Source organism: Lepidochelys kempii, chromosome 4 (assembly GCF_965140285.1).
Source record: "Lepidochelys kempii isolate rLepKem1 chromosome 4, rLepKem1.hap1, whole genome shotgun sequence".
NCBI classification, from domain to species: domain Eukaryota; kingdom Metazoa; phylum Chordata; order Testudines; family Cheloniidae; genus Lepidochelys; species Lepidochelys kempii.
In genome coordinates, this window is record NC_136383.1 from 108,667,397 (window position 1) to 108,687,005 (window position 19,609).

Consider the following 19,609-nt stretch of genomic DNA (forward strand, 5'->3'; position numbering starts at 1 on the left):
TCTAAGCTATGCAATTTGAGTTATGTGAACAGCATAACTCAAATCAACGTAGCTTAGATCTACTTACCGCGGGGTCCACACTATGTGACATCGACAGGAGTCGCTCTCCCGTCAACTCCCCTTACCCTTCTCGATCAGGTGGAGTACAGGAATTGACAGGAGAGTGATCAGCGGTCGATTTAGTGGGTCTTCACTAGATCCTCTAAATGGACCGCTGATGCATCAATTGCCGCAGCATTGACCCTCTGGTAAGTGTAGACAAGCCCTCAGTTTCACAAGTATAAATTAGGAATAACTCCATTTAGCAGGAGGAAGAATAACCAAAATGGTCCAGTATTTGGGGTGGGAGCCTGGGACTTGGGAGACCTGGGTTTGATTCCCTTCCAGTATGCAAGTCTCTGTTTGTCTCAGTCATTCATATGTGCAATGGGAATGATAATATTTCTCTACTTCCGAGGGGTGTTGTAAGGATAAACACATTATATTTGATGTGCTCAGATAATGGGGCTTATATAAGTACCTAAGATAAATGGAGTTCCATTTAAACTTTCATGGAAACCAGGAGATTACCAGCTCAAGCATTTCATCTGATCTCAACAGGGGGAGAGATGTATCTCCTGTAGCCAGGACCTGCTTTGAGCATTACAGATAAACAAATATATACACACTTTAAATTCCACCCAGAAGTAAATTGGCATTGGGGATAACATACTGTCAGCTTTCAGAGTAACAGCCATGTTAGTCTGTATTCGCAAAAAGAAAAGGAGTACTTGTGGCACCTTAGAGACTAACCAATTTATTTGAGCATGAGCTTTCGTGAGCTACAGCTCACTTCATCGGATGCATACCGTGGAAATGGTATCCACGGTATGCATCCAATGAAGTGAGCTGTAGCTCACGAAAGCTCATGCTCAGATAAATTGGTTAGTCTCTAAGGTGCCACAAGTACTCCTTTTCTTTTTGCGTATACTGTCAGCTGTTCTTCTAACAGTGCTTCAACCATCCATATAACGAGTATGTTATAATACCAAAGTCTTGTATCTTGTGCTATGTGTGTTAGATGTAGTGACCAATCAAAAAACAAAAGCTGATACTCGTGAAGTTTACTGTGTAAAACTTATTAGTCTGCATATCTTTCATGGTTGGTGTATCATGGACTATGCCTGCTACCATTATCACCCTCTGAGGGTTTTTAATTTTTACCTGCAGTATTTCTGCTGCTGCAGAGAAAATGTGTGTGGCCTTATTTTAGGTTGTTACAAAAAGCTGCTGTGAAGTAAATCATATACTAATAGTTTTGTCGTTTCTGTAACCTAACCTTCATTTTCCATTGTACCTCCTCCAGCCATAGATGCCCTCTGTTTAACCATTGCATTAAGCCTTCATTAGACTTTGATCTGTGCACTACTTTCTTCATTGCATGGTTGCTATGAGCAATCTGCCTATTATTCCTAATTTTTTTAAAATAACATCATTAGTGGAACAGAGTGTTCTCTTCTTTCTGAACAATGTGTTTAGCAAAGATGTTGCAAATGCAAATACCAGTTCACAAGCAATCTGTATTCCCTTTTTAAACACTTCAAAGCATAGGCCCTAATCATGTAAACCCTTTTGCATGTGAGTAGTCGTACTGATTTCAGTGGGTCTGTCATACAGATAAAGTTATTCATGTACTGTACATTAATTTCCGTGAAAAACACAACCCTTTTAAACATTCCTGTAACTTGACTTGTTAATTATACTTTGCCCTTCTGCAGGTACAAGTTGGAGAAGGAGCTCTTTTTGTGTTGCAAACATGCACAGGTTCTGCTCTCAATTTGACCCTGTATTATATGGACAAGTTCACCATTGCCATGCTCCTCCTTCAGTGTTTCATTGCTTGCTCAGTATTTAAGAATACCGAAAAGCCATTAAAAAGTAAACATTTGCCATTTCTTTCCAAGTTACCATAAATATTTCCTCCCTTAAGAATAGGGAAAGCTAGTGATATCCCAGATGTTGGCAAATGTTGACTTTATAATGTAACCACTATAAAAATGTTTCTTGTTGTTGAACTCATAGACTGCAAGGCCAAAAGGAACCCTTGTGACCATCTAGTCTGGCCTTCTGTATAACACAAGCCATAGACCTTTCCCAACATTTTTCCTAGAACATATATTTTAGAAAAAGATCCAATCTTGATTTAAAAGTTGTCAGTGATGGAGAATCTACCACACGCTTGGTAAGTTGTTCCAATGATTAATTACCTTCATGGTTAAAAGTGTATGCCTTATTTCCAGTCTGAATTTGTGGAGTTTCAACTTCCAGGCATTGGTTGTGTTATATCTTTCTCTGCCAGATTGAAGAGCCCATTACCAAATATTTGTTTCCCATGTACATATTTATAACTGCGGTGGAAGGCACAAAGGGAGCAATCCAATAGCTTGTTATACTCTTGAATTGATTGGAACTGTAGGATTGGGGCTTTGGCATCAAAGCTAACATTGTTTCTTTCATCGTTTGGTATGCCTTAGCTCTTTTCATGGCTATGGTGTGTTTTCTTGGGTGTTTTTTTTCTTGTTTGTGTGGAGTTCTTTTTTGCTAACATACAAACCTAATTTACATATACGCAGACTAAGAACAATTTTTCAAATGGTAGTGCAATGGGTGAACTTGCATACATTTGCAAAATATGTATATTTTAGACACGCTATATGATTCTAACATTTTGAAAAAATATCACTACTTTTCCTTTAATTTTGTAAATAACATTTTCAAAAAATAATTCCAAAAGAAAATATTGTATACAGTAAGTTGATTACCTATGTACACTTGTGTGTGTGTCCTTTGAATAATAATTATCTGACTTAAGTTGCAGCAGAAGTTTTTTGTTCCCAGCCTTTCCTCCTTTTCTTGGGCAACCTTTCATCCTCCTTACTAAAGACATTAAATGGAGCACAGTCAATTAATTCACAGTAATCATTTTGGGATTTGGGTTCCACCCTGATTCTCACATATTGTACGATGATAGAATTTCAACTTCTCAGATGAGTAAAATCAATGAGCAACACTGTACAAGAGCAAAGCTAATTTCTTTAGAGGTTGTACATGTCGACCATTTTAATCCCTTAGCAGGATATTGTGTACAAGATGGCAGTATTCATAGTAAAGTAATCAACCCACACAGAAGTATAGATTTATTTCTATCAAAGCAGCAGCACCCCAGAATACTAGTGATTAAATGGATATTTCTACATGTACTCTTATATTATCATTTTGTACTGTTAGGCTACTAGCTTTTTGACATTTATATGTATCCTGTTTTAAAGTTTGAATGGGGATGAAATTATTAAAAATACTGTGCTAAGACTTTCAGTTAAATTTTTTTCACCAGGTTAAACTTATATCTCATGGAAAAATGTTTAAATAAAAGTGGCTGAAGAATCATGATCAAGTCAAATCCATAGTCCCAAATCCTTGCTTTTATGGGCTTTATTCAATTGCTTTTGTCACAGTTTCATGGTAACTTCACCTGTATTCCTCCATGGTCCCTCAAGAATCCCCACTTAAAGGATTCCTACTCCCAGCTGTTATCTCTCTTTGGCAGAGAATTGCATCTCACTCTCTCCTGACCAGGGGTTTTCAGGTTCACAGCTCCCTGGATTTACACTGTGATAGCCTGAGCAAGCCAGATTGCCTAAGTAGACCAATGCCTGTGCTTTGCTTTCTCTCTGAAAGCTAAGTCCAGTGTATTGCCCATAGTTATAAGTTACCACTTAGATCCTTCTAATCAAGCACATTTATTCTTAAGGCAAAAGCATTACAGAGATAACATTTAAATCAATAAAAGCCTGCATACATACTAGAAAGCTTACCAGAGGTCATCCCCAGCTCCAACCTAGGGCTCTGGCAGGTTTCAGTCCTTGAAAAAACTCATCTGCGTTTCCCCATGGTTATAAATTCATCCCTCTCAGATCCAGAAAAAAGGCCGGGCTGATCAGTAATATCTTTATACAGCTCTGGCCTTTGATCTTGGCCTTCTGTAACAGGTAATCTGCAAACAATACCCCCTCTTCAGGGCATTGCTTCAGAAGGTTGAGTTTTTTTAGAATGTGAGTTAGGGGATTTGCATTAACATCTCCCTAGGCATTCCCTAGGTAATCCACTTAACACTTATTGTCTCAAAAGTTGATACTTGTCTGGCATATTTTCTGTGTAGTCTTTTGAACTTCCAGGCCTCACATATGTTACATTTCCCCCCATAGAGAGTTGCATATAATCCCATCCCACAATAATACATAATTTGATACAATTAGGTCTTTCAAGGATATTACCCTATGTGTCGCTGTTGTTGCTTTGTAATATTTATATAACAGTAGCACCCAGAGTTTCTAATCAGGCCCATTATAGTAGGTGGTTTAGAAACATACAGAAAGACACAAATTCCTGCCTCAAAAAATGTATAGTCCAAACGCTACCTTTAGTTTATACTAAATTGCTTTATTGCACTGCTCCGGGATCAGCCCATGATGGAGTTTATGATTCAGAGAGGTCACAGTCTCCCTCTTCGTCTCCTTGTGGCTCTGGAGGGGGGATAAATGGCAACAGAACAATATCGGTAGCAGCATATGATCTCTGACAATATCTGCATAAGTACGTCATTGGGAGCATTGGAGTTAAGGAGAAAAAATTAAAGGCAATGCCCTTTCCTACCAACCTGCAAGAGGAGAGGGATACAGAGGTTCTACAAAGACAGCTTTTCCCTACACCTAGGAAGAAGTAGGTGGCATACCAGCACAAGGGAGCATGGGGGCACCTTACATGCAGGATGGGCCACAGTCAGTCTCTAAAATGATAAATGAGTGGCACGGGAACAATCATAATATACAAAAACAACGAGGAGTCCGGTGGCACCTTAAAGACTAACAGATTGATTTGGGCATAAGCTTTCATGGGTAAAAAAACCCACTTCTTCAGATGCATGGAGTGAAAATTATAGCTGCAGACATAAATATACTGACCCATGAAAAGAATGGAGTTACCTTACAAGTGGAGAACCAGTGTTGACAAGGCCAATTCAATCAGGGTGGATGTGGTCCACTCCCAATAATTGATGAGGAAGTGTCAATATCAAGAGAGGGAAAATGGCTTTTGTAGTGAGCCAGCCACTCCCAGTCCCTATTCAAACCCAAATTAATGGTGTTAAATTTCCAAATGAATTGTAGCTCTGCAGTTTCTCTTTGAAGTACATTTCTATAGTTTTTTGTTGAAGGATGGCTACTTTTAAATCTCCAGGGAGATTGAAGTATTCTCCTATGGGCTTTAGTATGTTACCATTCCTGATGTCTGATTTGTGTCCATTTATTCTTTTATGTAGAGACTATCTGGTTTGGCCAATGTACATGGCAGAGGGGCATTGTTGGCATATGATGGCATATATCACATTCGTAGACATGTAGGTGAATGAGCCCCTGATGGTGTGGCTCATGTGGTTGGGTCCTCTGATGGTGCTGCTAGAGTCGATATGGGGACCATATATAGTGATCAAAATCATTCCTATACTAACCATGCTAAAATATTCTGCTTATAAGAATCATTTCAGGGCAAACTGACTACATATAATACAATACTCAATCAAGTGCAATGACATGTAATAAGTTGTTAAAGCTGTTTTGAATTTGATAATATCTCATGTTGTTAGGCATATAGTATAATGTATAATGCCTGTGTAGAAAAAACAATTTGTGCTGTTTATGTGTGAATTGACGTATCAGGAAACGAAAGATGCTTTCTGCAGATGAAATACACCACCTTCTGGAGTCCTACAGTAGTCTTCCCAAGACCAGCCAAAGAAATGCAGCTCAGAAATTGGGCATTTAACAACCTTCATTATATAATATTCTCAAAGACAGGGAGAGCAACATACAGAATGAAGGAAAGAATGTGGTCAGGCAAGGCAGCTAGGTTCGAGGTGGTTTTTATGAAGTTAATCAGAAATGCCAGAAAGAGAATTGCCGCCCTAAGAGGACATTGGTGATGCAGAAAGTGGAAGAACTGCCGGAGGTCCTGGATGTTACTGGCAGCACTGGCTGGTTTGAGCGCTTTAAAAAATGAGGGGATTGTTTTTAAGAAAATGCATGGAGAAGCCCAAGATGTGGACATTAGGTCAGATGAAGAATGGTTCAAAAATGAGTGAATTGAAATAAGACATGACTTCGCTGAAGAAGACATTTGGAATACAGATAAAAGTGGAATTTAATTTCAAGTCCTGCCTGATCCTTCAGTCATGTGATCAGGGAATTATCAGAACTGTCAAGGTGTACTTTCGCAAGCAAATGTCTCACATGGTGTTGTACCACATTGATGAGAACAACAATACTACTGCTGTGGAAACTTGTCTCTGATGAGGACATTGTGACTGATATCAGAGACCACTTTGAAGTGAAACTCGAAAATGATGCAGAGACTAACTCTAATGCTGAGGTAATTGTCCCATCCTCGACCCAAATAAAGGATGTGATGTAAACTTTGACAAATGACCTATTGTAGAGGGGCTTCAATTATTTTAACCTCCTGTATCACCTTGAAAAGGAGCTTGACAATGTTGTGGATTGTGCAATGATCCAGGGAACACTGGACAAGTTTGTAATCAAACAGTGACTGTGTCACTGCATTGTGAATTCACAGTGCCAGACATGCAACTCCAGTGACAGACGGTGGATGGTGACACTCCAAAATAAACATTAATGTGAGTCAATGCTGTTCAACAGTGGGTTTTGTTGTTTTACATTCATATTTATGCTATAAAAGTCAGTTTAATGCACTTTTATATGTTATGTTTGTTGCAGTTTATTTGACAGACTTTTAAAATTTGTATCTTTGTATCCTTAAGAGGTAAATAGCTCCACTAACTTGCACTTTGTGTAAAGTTGTAACATTCCGTACAGTATTAATTATTGCCTTGAATAAAAGAACCAGCCAAATAATTGGTGGTGATAATAAAATTAATAGCCTGTTGCTCAGTTAGAATATTGGTATGATTTTGTTCCATGTTGAATATATCTAAAGTCTAAAGAATTTAGTTATGGTAAATGAGATGATTCTCATTTAAAAAAAAAACAGTTGTTTAAAACGTAACGCTAGATTTCATCCATTCTTTGCTAGTTCACTTGTAAGAATCAGCTGCTTATAAAAATCAAATAATCCGGGATGGATGTGATCCTTATAAAAAGAGTGCACTGTATATGCATTTATTTCCCTGTATGGAGCATAAAAGATTAAGTAAATATTGAGTGTTCCATGTGCCCTCTATCTAATCATCATTAGTTGGGTGATTCCCTATAAGTGTCACAACAGAGGTTTCTTGAATAGAGATTTGACTGAGAGGGTGGAAGAATTTGGGGAGGGTGTCCATGGTGTAAGGAGCTGCATGGAAGAAGGTAGAGCAGTGCTTGTGGGGGGAAATGATCAGATGGGTAGTTGAGGTTGGCATCACACAGGAACACAGTAAGTGGCCTGATTTCCACAGGGAGCATTTCTGAAAATGAGGCCACTTTGATTTAGGTAACTAAATATGGATTTATATGTCCAAATTTAGGTACCCAAGTGTAAAAATGTGGTGTAAATAGTGATGGTTCTGAGTACAATGTCTGTTCTCAACAGAACTTTGTTTCTTCTCTTTGTGTTGCCATTTCAAAATGTGTAGTTCAAGTGGGGTAAATATTTTTGATTTCTCTTTAGTTATTCAATTCATACATCTACCAAACTTTACCAGGCCCTAAAAAAAGGTTACAAATCAATCTATCCCCTCCTTTTCTGATCCGAGCTTTGGCAAACCTGTTGGGGAATTAAACTCCACAGCCAAAGACCGTCCATCACGGAGAATGCCCAGCCACTGGGTCCTCCAGTTAAAGCATAGGAAGCTGTTGCCTCTAGCTCTTCAAGTAAGCCCAACTACCATGATATTCAGAGGGAGAAAAGTGGACTCAAGTATCCAGGACCCTGTTTTAAGCCACGTCATACAGAGAGAAGAACTTTTATTGTCTTGCCTCTTGAATAATTTCTCACTCTTATTCCAATAAAACCAAAGCTTTACCCTGCAGGTACTTAGAGGCTGTATTTGACACAAAACAAATCATATTGTACTATTACTAGATTACAAAATTGTACATTTCTGAGGAAAAATGAACCTAATAATGGCTTTATTACTTTCTGCCCATTATAATTAAATTAATAAAATAGGGCATCACTCTCTGCTTAAAGATGATTTCAAGGTGATTAAGAGAGTTTAATTCTATAAGTGAATGAGAAAATGAAGTACTTTCTCTGCCTTTTAGAATTTGGCAGGGGGGGTAAACAAAAAGTAATAGCAATAATATTTACTGCTCTTTCTTAAGTCACAGCCATTTTGCAAAGGGGTGAAATAGGTTATATTGCACCTTTCGTGCTTTATATAGTATAAATATAATTTTTGCCAGAAGAGGTGTGTGGGGCGGTGTAAAACATAGATTTTATACACACGCACACATAAACTACAAGTGATAGGGGAAAAATATTTCAGAATAATGGAACTCAGCAATCTGTAGAACTAAAATGGTGAGTTTGGGAAATACGGACAAGCTTCATCTATCTTAAAATTGTTCATTAATAAATATTTTGCATGTATATAGTGCTTTCCAGCTGAGAATTTCAAAGCTCAGTGAAAGGTGGCTAAGTAACAGTATTTTCATGTAGAAATGGGGCGGCTGAGGGAATTAAATTCATTTCTCCTAGTACCTTTCTCTGTTATAACATAAATGAATGCTGTTAGCCCACATAAGTAATTAGCACTTGCCTTAAGTAGATTGGGAAAGGTAGTTGAATTATATCCTTATAAACCTCCTATCATGCCAGACTTGATTTTCAAGTGTTCAGCATTCCCAAGTGGGACTAGATTTTCAAAGAATTTACCACCTGGCAGTTCCCAGTGGAGAAGCTTTAGGTGGGAGCAGAGCTCTTTGAAACAATCTCCACTTATTCAGCTGCCTAAATGGAAGTTGCTGGGTGATGAGCTCTTTTGAAAACATGACCTCTAGATTTACAGTGAGTGAAATTCAGCCCACTGCAGAAGGCCTGCAAAAGACCTATGCACAATTTAAATCCCACTTATGACCTCATAACAGGGCTTAAGTGGTGCATAAGCCTTCTTTGCAGAGTTGAATTTCACCCAATTAGATATTGCATAATGCAGTGTTTGCCCGCAACTCCTTCCATTGTAAAGTTGTTTCTACCCTTAAAAGAAAGTTCTTCCACTCCTGAAACATCATTAGGTGGTGACAGCAGAGAGCAACTTTGATAATTTGTATAACTGCATGTTAAGTAGTTTCAAGACAATTAAAAGCAGTTCCTGATGGGTACAATTTAGGGAAATCATTAACCTTCCTCTTAATAGCAACTCTCAACATTAATTCCCATCAGGTATATAATATGAATGATGCAACTTTATATTTTTAACAGACTAGAGAGAACATATTTATACTATGGTGAAGAATTGTGATTCTATGATTATGCTCTTTGGATCTGTGAGGAAAATGTCAAACAACATTTATTTGTGCAGGCAATTTTAAAGTTGTTTTATTTGTAAAATTTCTTTAACTTCAAAAGATTTTAAGATTCTATAACCATTTTAGCTAGTAGTGAGGTGCTATGGATTACCTTGTGGGAAGAAATAACTACTAAATGCTCAGTAACTATTCCATCTCATAAAGAAAAGGAGTACTTGTGGCACCTTAGAGACTAACCAATTTATTTGAGCATTTTAGTCTCTAAGATGCTACAAGTACTCCTTTTCTTTTTGCGAATACAGACTAACACGGCTGTTACTCTGAATATTCCATCTCATGTCTGTCAATTCTGCATGTGTTTGGTGCTGATCAGCTGTGTGTTGTGTAACAGTGAGATTCATTGAGAGAAAGTACATAACTGAATTCATAACTATGGAATCTGATTCAAAGGTTATAATCCTTGTTGGTTTAAAATCACATATTCTGCAGCAGTAGTTTTCAAACTTTTTTCATATGTGGACCCTTAAATGTCACGTGGAGGTGCAGACCCCTTTGGAAATCTTAGACATAGTCAGCGGATCCCCAGAAGTCTGTGGACCGGAGGTTGAAAACCACTCTTTTGTAGTTCTCAGAAAAGCAATATCTGTGAATCACGAGAGATGGGGAGGGGAGCACCATTGCACTAGCTTTTATTAGTATTCTCTATTGTTTAGATTGGCATATTAAGTTTAAGGCCAAGCTATTACTAAAATATTTTTTTTTGTCGGCTCTGATTCTTGGTGGCATGAAGCAGGTAGGATTTTATGTTTAACAAATAAAAATAGCAGCTTTGATGCACATACATTCTGCGATCAGTTTCCTTCCATTCCTAAATTATTAGGATATTACAGAATAAAACTCTGCTAACGCTGTAGATGAATTCAGTGTTTACATTCTACATTGGTACTGTGAGGCAATGGCACCTCCTCTGCCCAAGCATCTGGGCAGCACCTGGGCTCACATAGCCTAACGAGGCTGTCAATCTATTCCTGGTGCCTGGGAGTCTGAAAACACTTTCTTCACTCCCAAGTCCATCAGGTGGTTAGTAGGGGAACCCAGGCCCACCTACTCCACTGGGTGCCAGTTCAGGGTCCTCAAGCAAGATAGGCAAGATAAGCATTCTTTGATTCTGACAGTGTCCTAAGCCTCCTACCTTCCCCTGGGTCTCTGCAGGCTCTCTAGCCTATCGGTCAGTTCGTCCCCTCCTGGGCTGTTGTCTCTGGTCAGCTCTTCAGTAGCTTCCTGGCGGGAGCTCCTTTGTCCAGCCTGTTCACTCCTGATTGCCTTTTTTGTCCCTTGCTTGCTATAACTCATTTTGTGTCTTAGCCTTTCTGATTTTGTCCCTACATGCTTGTGCTGTTCTTTTGTTCTCATCCTTAGCAATTTGCCCATGCTTCCACTTTCTGAAGTATTTATTTCTGATTTTCAAAAAAGTGAAACCACAGGGAATGCTCTGATTGAGCTCAGCTCCACTGCAACCTCTGCCAGCAAGGTCACTGTGGCGATCCTGCAGGAGTTTAAAACTGCTCCCTCAGTGAAATCCTAGGAAAGCATCTAAGTGAAGGGTGGACCATTCCAGTTTCCTGAACCAATGGTGGTGAATACATTTAAATCATGTTGAAACAGATAGAGAGATATTAAAAGTAGGTGAGATGTATAGTCAACCAATATAGGAAGTAAAAACTCAACAAATGCATGTCTATCAAAGTCACTGTGCAACTACATAGCACTGATTGCAGCATAACATATTAGCAAGAGAAAACCTAGGTATTACCTATGATTTTAGAGGTACGTTAATGTCACTAGTTAAGCATTTATTGACAGTAGGTTCATTCAGGATTATTCCTACTAGCTTTCCAGGGTGAGCTATGCTGATTGTTGTTGAAGTAGACTATAACACAAGGGGGAAAAAATCGAAAAGCCTCCCAGATCACGTATGCTGTAAATATTTAAAATGTTCGCCTGAAGGAAGATATATCACAAGCACAGTACTTGCTTACAAATTCTTACAGCCCCACTGGGGACTTTAATTAAGAAACATCATGTAACAAAGATGCCAAAACCTATGACTAATTATTTATCTCTAGGGCTAAACTCATTTAAATGAAGAATAAAGGTCATTGTCAAAGCTGATTGAAAAGGAAGAACTTCTGTCAATATTTATTGAATTACACTTGTCTGTGTTCTCCAGGATTCACATATTGCACAGTGTTGCACTGACTTCTTACACTTTCTCATTAGTTTGTCTACAAGGTGCCACTGTACTCATTTAAGAATCAAAGATAAGAGTACGTTATCACATAGTATCCATACAACCAGAGGTTTTAGGTCTGGTCTACTCTCTTGTTTTTCTTTCTTTTGTCTATCTTAGCTTTACTTATGGTGAAAGCCCATTCATACCTAGAGCTCCAGTATTTGGGCCTTTCTGTAGTAGAAGGTTGTCGAGGAGATGAAACCTACCACCATCTAGCTCAGGGCTAGGATGTGAGGTTGTCTAGGGCTACTCTTCCAGCTGCTGGATTTGAGTAGTGGCCACACTCTCTTCTTGCTGGTTGCATATGATAACGGGGCGCCTGAATCTGTGTAAACATGTGTAGGTGGCGCCCTCCTCTGGCCTGCCACTAACTCGTGTGATCTCCAGCAATGGCCTATGTGGGTTTGGCATAGTGACCATGGTGTGCACAGGACGCACTTCTCAGGAGATGGGACCTCTGCCTCTGTTCAGTCCTGATGCAGAGCTTTTGTGATGCATAGGGCTGTGCATCAGCCTGACCCCTGGAGCAAACATCAGACCACATACTGTTAAGAATACTATTTACATTATAATTGAAGGAACATTAGGCTAAAAAATCTAACTCGTACAATTTCTCCCGCAATATTATTTTAAATTAGGTTAATACACACTGAGGCATTTTACCTGTCATATTTAAATGAGTGCAGTGAACCTTATGCCATTTTTTTCTGAATAGCTATTTAATTTGAAAGCTATTTTTAACTGGAAAGTAATTTGGATAGTTGTGATATGCATTCATTATGTAGGGCTATTTGGGGCCCATCCTGTATGCCTCTTCTATACATTGCTCCCCATGAAGTACTGTTGACAATAACATTCATTTTTAAAGTCAGTAAGAGATTTGGGTGTGCAAGAATGAAGAATCTGAGCCTTTTATTGTTGTTCGCAAAACAATGACCTTCAGATTATATCTATATAGATATTGATATAAAATAAAAAGATAATATGATTCATATATGTGAACAAATTGCAGTTTTACCCATTTGCAGAGGTCTACTTTTATCTGCCTTTTTTTCCCCCAGGGTAAAATTGCTCTCTTATTGCTAAGAATTAGTTTAATGATCCAAGATCCATCTCTGATGAGACAACTTAGGAGGAGGGAGCGGCAGAGAGACACTGAAATGTCAGTGGCAATTTTATTCTTCTTCTTGTGTCTAGTGACATGAAAAATTCTCAGTTGCCAAAATTAAGCTTTGGAATTGAGACTTTTTATCATGGTAAAACATTAGTGGCTTGTTTTTCCAGGAGACCTAATAATATGAAATCATCTTTATTTTGAGGAAATTTTTCTCCAAGTAAACTGCTGTGGCTGCCCAGTGTGGGAAGGAGTTTGAGTGATGATTGGAGAGAAAATATACCCTTTTAAGCTAGATGGGCAGCTCTCCCTCTCCTTTGGATAAAGGCTTCAATAGTTTCTGTGATTCTTAAGCATCAGTGGAGAATGAGAGAAATACCAATATTATTTTTATAATTATCATGTGCACCTCAGTTTACCAATTTGATATTATCCTATATAACTGCATAAATCAAATGAGGCTGTAAGGGAGAAACCAAGAGGAAACAGAACAATGAAAAGATAAAGTATATCTAATACTGTGGGGCCTTGGGGAAACAATTGGGAAGCTATCAATTGGGCCTCTGCCCTGGTTTCAGTTAGGCTAGCAGGGTTTATTCATCACAGGCCAAATGTAGGATTAAAGGGGTACCAAAAGTGAAGGATCCTAGCTGAGGTGGGAAGTGGGGATTGAGTGGTCAGCAGTAACAATCAGAGGTGATTCTCTGACAGAATGGCACACACAGCATGCTGCAGCTGTGCAGTTTGCTTCTTCCAGCCTAGAGATGCACGTAACTGGGCTGAATGGAACTTAACTGAGGAGAACTTTCTTTGAGGGCTTGGGTAAGGTTTAGATAAGAGAAAATAATCATGTAGGCCCTTGTCTCTAATTGTTATATACATTGGGTAAGAAATTAGTATTGATCTTTTTTTAAAAAAGCTATCTTTGAGTCACTTTAAGCAGCTCACTGGTCACAGGCTCCTGGAGGAAAAGGGCTTAGAGGTGCCAAATGTAGTTAGGTCTGTCATACTAACATTGTTGGAAAACTAAGGGGGCTGCCACTCCCAAGATCCAGCCCAAAATTGATTGGGCCACAAGATTCTACCCTTTGAGAAAGGTCAGGTCTGTCACCTGAAGAATACACTCAAGAGGGGCTACAAGGGGTCTAAAGCACAACTTGGCTTACAGCACTGACAGCACACATTTTGTGGAGGGCAATGCCAGTGGATCAACATAGTTTCTTCCCCAGACCCACTCCACTCTCTTAATTTCAGTACATTGGGATCCTCTGCAGGGTTGGGCCATACAAGGGTTGTGCACCTACACTGCCTCCCTTACTTTCCTGTTTCTCTCCTTCCACAGTGGAATTGAACTGGAACTATAGTTCTTCTACATCCTGGGTCCTCTAGGCCAATAGATGGAAGGAATCAGGATTTTCCTCATGCATTCCCTGAAAGCAGAAGGTTAATCTAACAAGGAATCATAAGTAATCTAATTTTAGTCTCTGCTGCTCTGTGGAAGACACAACTCATTTTCCCTCAGACTTTGCTACACATTTAAACTGTTCAGTTGATTTTACTCCCCACTGACCAGTTAATGTCTTATAATCATTTCCTGATCGCCTGCCAGTCATCTTGAATAAAACTAACAGAATTGTGTTTTAGCAGCCCTCTGTTTCTCATCTTATGAAAATGCAGCTGAATTTGCATTAACATTTTCACCATTGTCTTAATCTTTTTAAAAATCAAGACTAAAGATGGGACATAATTGCTTTTAAAAGCCACATACCACTGAATGCAGCATGGCAAGACAATATGGCACATGCCATTTCACAAAACTGGACCTCTAATCTTTATCGCAACTACAAAAATATTTATGGAAATACTTGCTACATCATCAAAGCCTGTTGAAAACACCTTACTTAACCCTTTGGAATAACGTGGTTGTAAAAGACTACAGTTCATGATATTCATGACAAATTATCTGGGTGATTGGAGGACTCTGATGTTAGATTTCTCAGAGACATATCTGTTAAGTCTGAGAATTCCTCTCAAATTGGTGAACTGTATGAATTGCTGGTAAAGTCCTTACAACCATATGTCCCCTAACAAATTGATTTTGGTTTTAATTTTTCCCAGAATTTTTTAATGGGCAAAATGTCTTTCCCTCAACTTGTTTTCTGAAACAGTTGAACTATTTTGGCTGAAATTTTCCAAAAAAAGGCAAACACCCAGCATGTAAAAATCAAGCTCAAAGGGTTAACCTTTGGCAAAGTTATAAACAACTGAAAATAGGGTCTTATACTGAGAAGTGTCTGGCAACATCAGTAATACACTACCAGAGCTACCATAAATAAAGAAAATGTTACTAAAAGTTCTATTTTTATATATAACACAGCAATTAAAATAAGGGCCCAAGGACAATGTCAGAAAAAAGTGCACTTTTCATTTTTCCCCTCTTATCTGACATAGTGACATAGATATTATATAATGTATGGAGAATTTTAAAATGCTTGCTATAATACCAGTTCCAGACACCCAGAATTGATTGCAGAGTATCCCAAAGTAAGTGGATGAGCAATAGCTGTCACATATCAGAGTGGTTCTTCATGTCTCACCAAGATCGTTAAGTATGTGGAGTGTGTGGGAGAACTCCGTGGATATGCTTCTCAAGGGCATATTGGATCTTTTATCATTTCGGGAGATACTGTGTCCAGCTGTAGATGTTTGTTGAACTGAAACCTTTTTCATTATAAGATTTTACTTGTTTTTCAGAATTGCTGAATCTTGTCTTTTATGTTCTTGTTGTTTTTCTACTCTTTTGAAAAATGAATATGGAAAATTGCTATCTGTAGCATAAGTAGCCAATTTCTGTTACAGCAACAACTGGTGTTGTGACAAGAGTAACTATGCAGGAATCTTTAAATTCTTCACATTGATTTGTAAGATGGTATAATTTCTTTACAAATGTTCATTGCAGAAATAAAACTAAATAGGTGCCTATATGATCGAATAAGGTTGTAAAATAATGTGATTATAATATGTGGTGTAAATGTAATAATTTCCAGATGTATATGTGATGTGTTTAATAGTTACATAAGAGCTACAAACTGATGGGCAGCTGCTTACTGACTGAAGATCGAGAGCAGTTGGTTCCAAAGTAAGGCTCTACTCTCTTCAAATATTTGCCAGCTTCATAGTGAGATAGCCCATAGAAAACTGGCTATTCAAATGTTTGGTTGATTCAGCAAGAAATCAACTTTCCCATGGAATCTATTCCTGCTTTGTTTTTTAAGAATGTTACTAAAGCTTCACAGAAGTGCATAGAGGGCAAGGCACATTAAATCTTCCTCTGTAGCAGTCCACAACTACGTTTTTCAGGCTTGGAGATGACCCTAGTTTGGGTTGCAGAATTAGAACTATCTTGACTGTCAAGTAAACATCTATATAAAAAAAAAGATTCTATCAGTTGCAGTTGTCAGTGAGCCAGGGAACATTCATCCATCAAAAGAGAAGTGAGTTATCCTCATTCAGGGTCACTCAAAAGGTACAATGTACCAGGTGTCTAAAGGCAAAACCTAATTTACTTAAACTTTTTTCATCAAAGGTAAGTGGGCAGAGCCATAACAACTGCCAGTATTTAGATCCATCCCCCTGGATAGATAAATGGGAATTGCTTGTTGTTAGACTTCAGTAGTACTGGAGACCTGCAATTTTTCAGTTCATCAACTCTGTTCTCATTGTGCTTGTGTTCCTGAGACAGGATAGCACCTTGTTCCCTTAAAGCAGATTTCCTTATGTTATCGGCTGTCATGTGTAGGAGGAGTCACTACAAATGAATAGGGAAGCCTTGTGGCAGCTGGGGAACACCCTGTGCGAAGTGCTACCCTGGGCTGCCAGGGTAAGAGGTTAGATCATAGGTCAAGCTCTATGTCCCCCACAAGTGGGCCTCTTGTGCCAGAGTATTCTCTGGGAGCGGAAGGCTGAGGGGTGGGTGTGGATTTGTGCATGTTTTAGTAGTCCCTTTCTGCAGGTATAGCCAACACAAAGAGGCAGAGCAGCAGTGAATTCCCCATAATAGGAAGAGGATCAGGCCCATAATTTTTAAAAAGTTGGTCATATACAGACCTGGTGAGGGTGTATCTCAGTTCAGCTCAGTATCTATTGTAATGATCTCGTGTTATAAATGGACTTAAAAATACAGATGATATCTGATAAAGAAGCTACTGCCATGAAGAGTTGCAATGATATATTCTGTTTGCTTTAGTTAGTGGCTAGTCCCTTCCCATCAGATTAATGCATGCGTGTCCACACATGCAGTAACACACACACACTCACTCATCATCAATTGTTTCAAATCACACACAAACTTAATCCTAAACTGCAGTTGTCATCAAACCTTGTGATTGCTAACAAGATGCTCAATTACGGTGCAGTTTTTGAAGGACATTCCTGCCAATGGAGAGGCCAGCTCTGGTGTGGGACTTGATCTTGGTCTTATTGTCTCTGATGGGAGCACTGTTTTAGCTGTTGGCATTGTGCTTTCTGCTGCATCTGTCCAGGGAGGTAGGGTTTCTTGTGGCAATCAAGGGGATTGGAGAGCTCATGACGGACCCCTCCCTAAACAATCTTCCACAAGGACAAAGTTTCCACTATGCTGCATCCTTAAGGTGGTGTTGGCCTCCCACACCAACCAAAGCATCCACTTACCTCTGTTCTGCCCTAAGCCACACGCTGGCTAAGGGGAGGCAAGGTTGCAGACATTGGGTGTATGTAGGGCCCTTGTCTTTTACCTGCAAAGGACAAATCCTTTCTGGAAGTCGCCAAGACTGTTTGTGTCATTTGGAACAGATGAAAGGGGAGGTGTCAAAAATATAAAGGGAAGGGTAAACCCCTTTAAATCCCTCCTGGCCAGAGGAAAAACCCTTTCACCTGTAAAGGGTTAAGAAGCTACAATAACATCGTTGGAACCTGACCAAAATGACCAATGAGGAGACAAGATACTTTAAAAGCTGGAGGGAGGGAGAAACAAAGAGTCTGTCTGTGGTCACCTATGCAAATTGGTGAGGATTTTTACCAAACCTTCCCCATGAAGTGGGGTGCAAGGGTTGGGAGGATTTTGTGGGGAAAGACGTTTCCAAATGGGCTCTTTCCTAACAAAATAAACCCAGTCAGACGTTTGGTGGTGGCAGTGGAGGTCCGAGGGCAAAGGGTAAAATAGTTTGTACCTTGGGGAAGTTTTAACCTAAGCTGGTAAAAGTAAGCTTAAGAGGTTTTCATGTAGGTCCCCACATCTGTACCGAGGCCATTTCTGCTCAGAGGCTGTCAAAAGGGGTCTTAATAGTACTTTCCTATGAGCTGAACAAGATCCCACTTGAGAGCACGGTGAAAGTGCACTTGACAATAGCTCAGGCAGCCTCAGTAGCTTTCCTTTGGGATGTACACATCACTGATGTTAGCAAAAGGAGCTCAGTTCACATCTTCACAAAACACTGTGCTCTGAGGCAAGTAGGTGCCTAGGATGCCTCCCTGGGCAGAGCAGTCCTGCATTCTGCAGTCTGACAAAGCTCCAGTGACCCACCTCCCATGATAATACTGAGAGCATCCAGGACCGTGGGTCACCCTCCCAGGACTGGAGACATTGGGTTTCTTGCAGCAGCAGTGTGTGAGGTCCCTGATACTACCAGCTTTTCAGCCACTCACGCATTCTCGTATGGGCTATGCCAGCTTGAACGTTGCCTTGCAGGTTAACGAAAGGTGCACTCCAGTCCCCGAGTCCCTTTACATCATTCTCCTATGATATCTAGCCCCTGACAATGGCAGTACTATGCTGATTGGACTGGGAGGGAACGATGATGGGGAGTGCATTTGGGGAGCAGGATTGCATATTGTCTTGGATCACTGATGTGTAGTTATGGACTCCAGGATGCATTATGTAGGTGAAATTTGCCACATATACAATGGTGCTTTGAGTGTAAGACAGAGCATATTCTGTAAAGGCCTTCACCTGCAGCCAGCATAGCTGTGTGGGGATGGGTAGAGTAAAGGAGATCTTGTATCTCTCATAGAACCAGGTTCTCTTTGGTTTGTTTAATTTTATTTGTATATTTCCTGTAAAAATATGGGTTTGATCTGAAGGTAAAAAGGTTTGTGGACTTGAATTATATTTAACTCTTGCAAACTCAAAATAATTCATGAGGGCCTCATTCTCTAAGAGGTTCACCTATCAATATGCAACACAATATGTTTACAGAGTAAATCAAAAGTGTTCTCATTCTGAATGGCCAAAAGTAAATTCACTTCTCTGATGCGTTGTTTAAGAGAGAGTCATTTTTTCAGCACTGAATACAGCTGAAAAAAATAAAAGCTGTGATGCCATTAAATATAGTGTGAAATAGTTAGAATCCTTCCTTGTTGCTGTTTACAACAGACTTATTGTTATAGGTGCAAGTCTTCGCTATTAAGAACAGCAGGTGATCAATATTTGACATTTTCTCTGGACACTGGGAAATGGAGGTTGGATGAACCCTCTATCAATAACAGTTGGTATCCTAGAGCTCCAAAGCACAGTTTCCCTGCACAAAATAGCCAGATAATTCCTTTATTTTTCAGCATAAAGCACAAAACCAGGTATAAGTGAATAAGAATCAAGATTCTGCAGATGATGCAGGCACAGTTTGGACACAAAGTAGCCATGGTGTG

The 19,609-nt window shown here is 39.4% G+C and overlaps 1 protein-coding gene across 4 annotated transcripts in view; it reads left to right on the forward strand.

Moving 5' to 3' along the window:
• Positions 1-19,609, forward strand: part of KCNIP4 (potassium voltage-gated channel interacting protein 4) — an 861,516-nt gene that overhangs the window by 662,512 nt on the left and 179,395 nt on the right. The window lies entirely within an intron of this gene.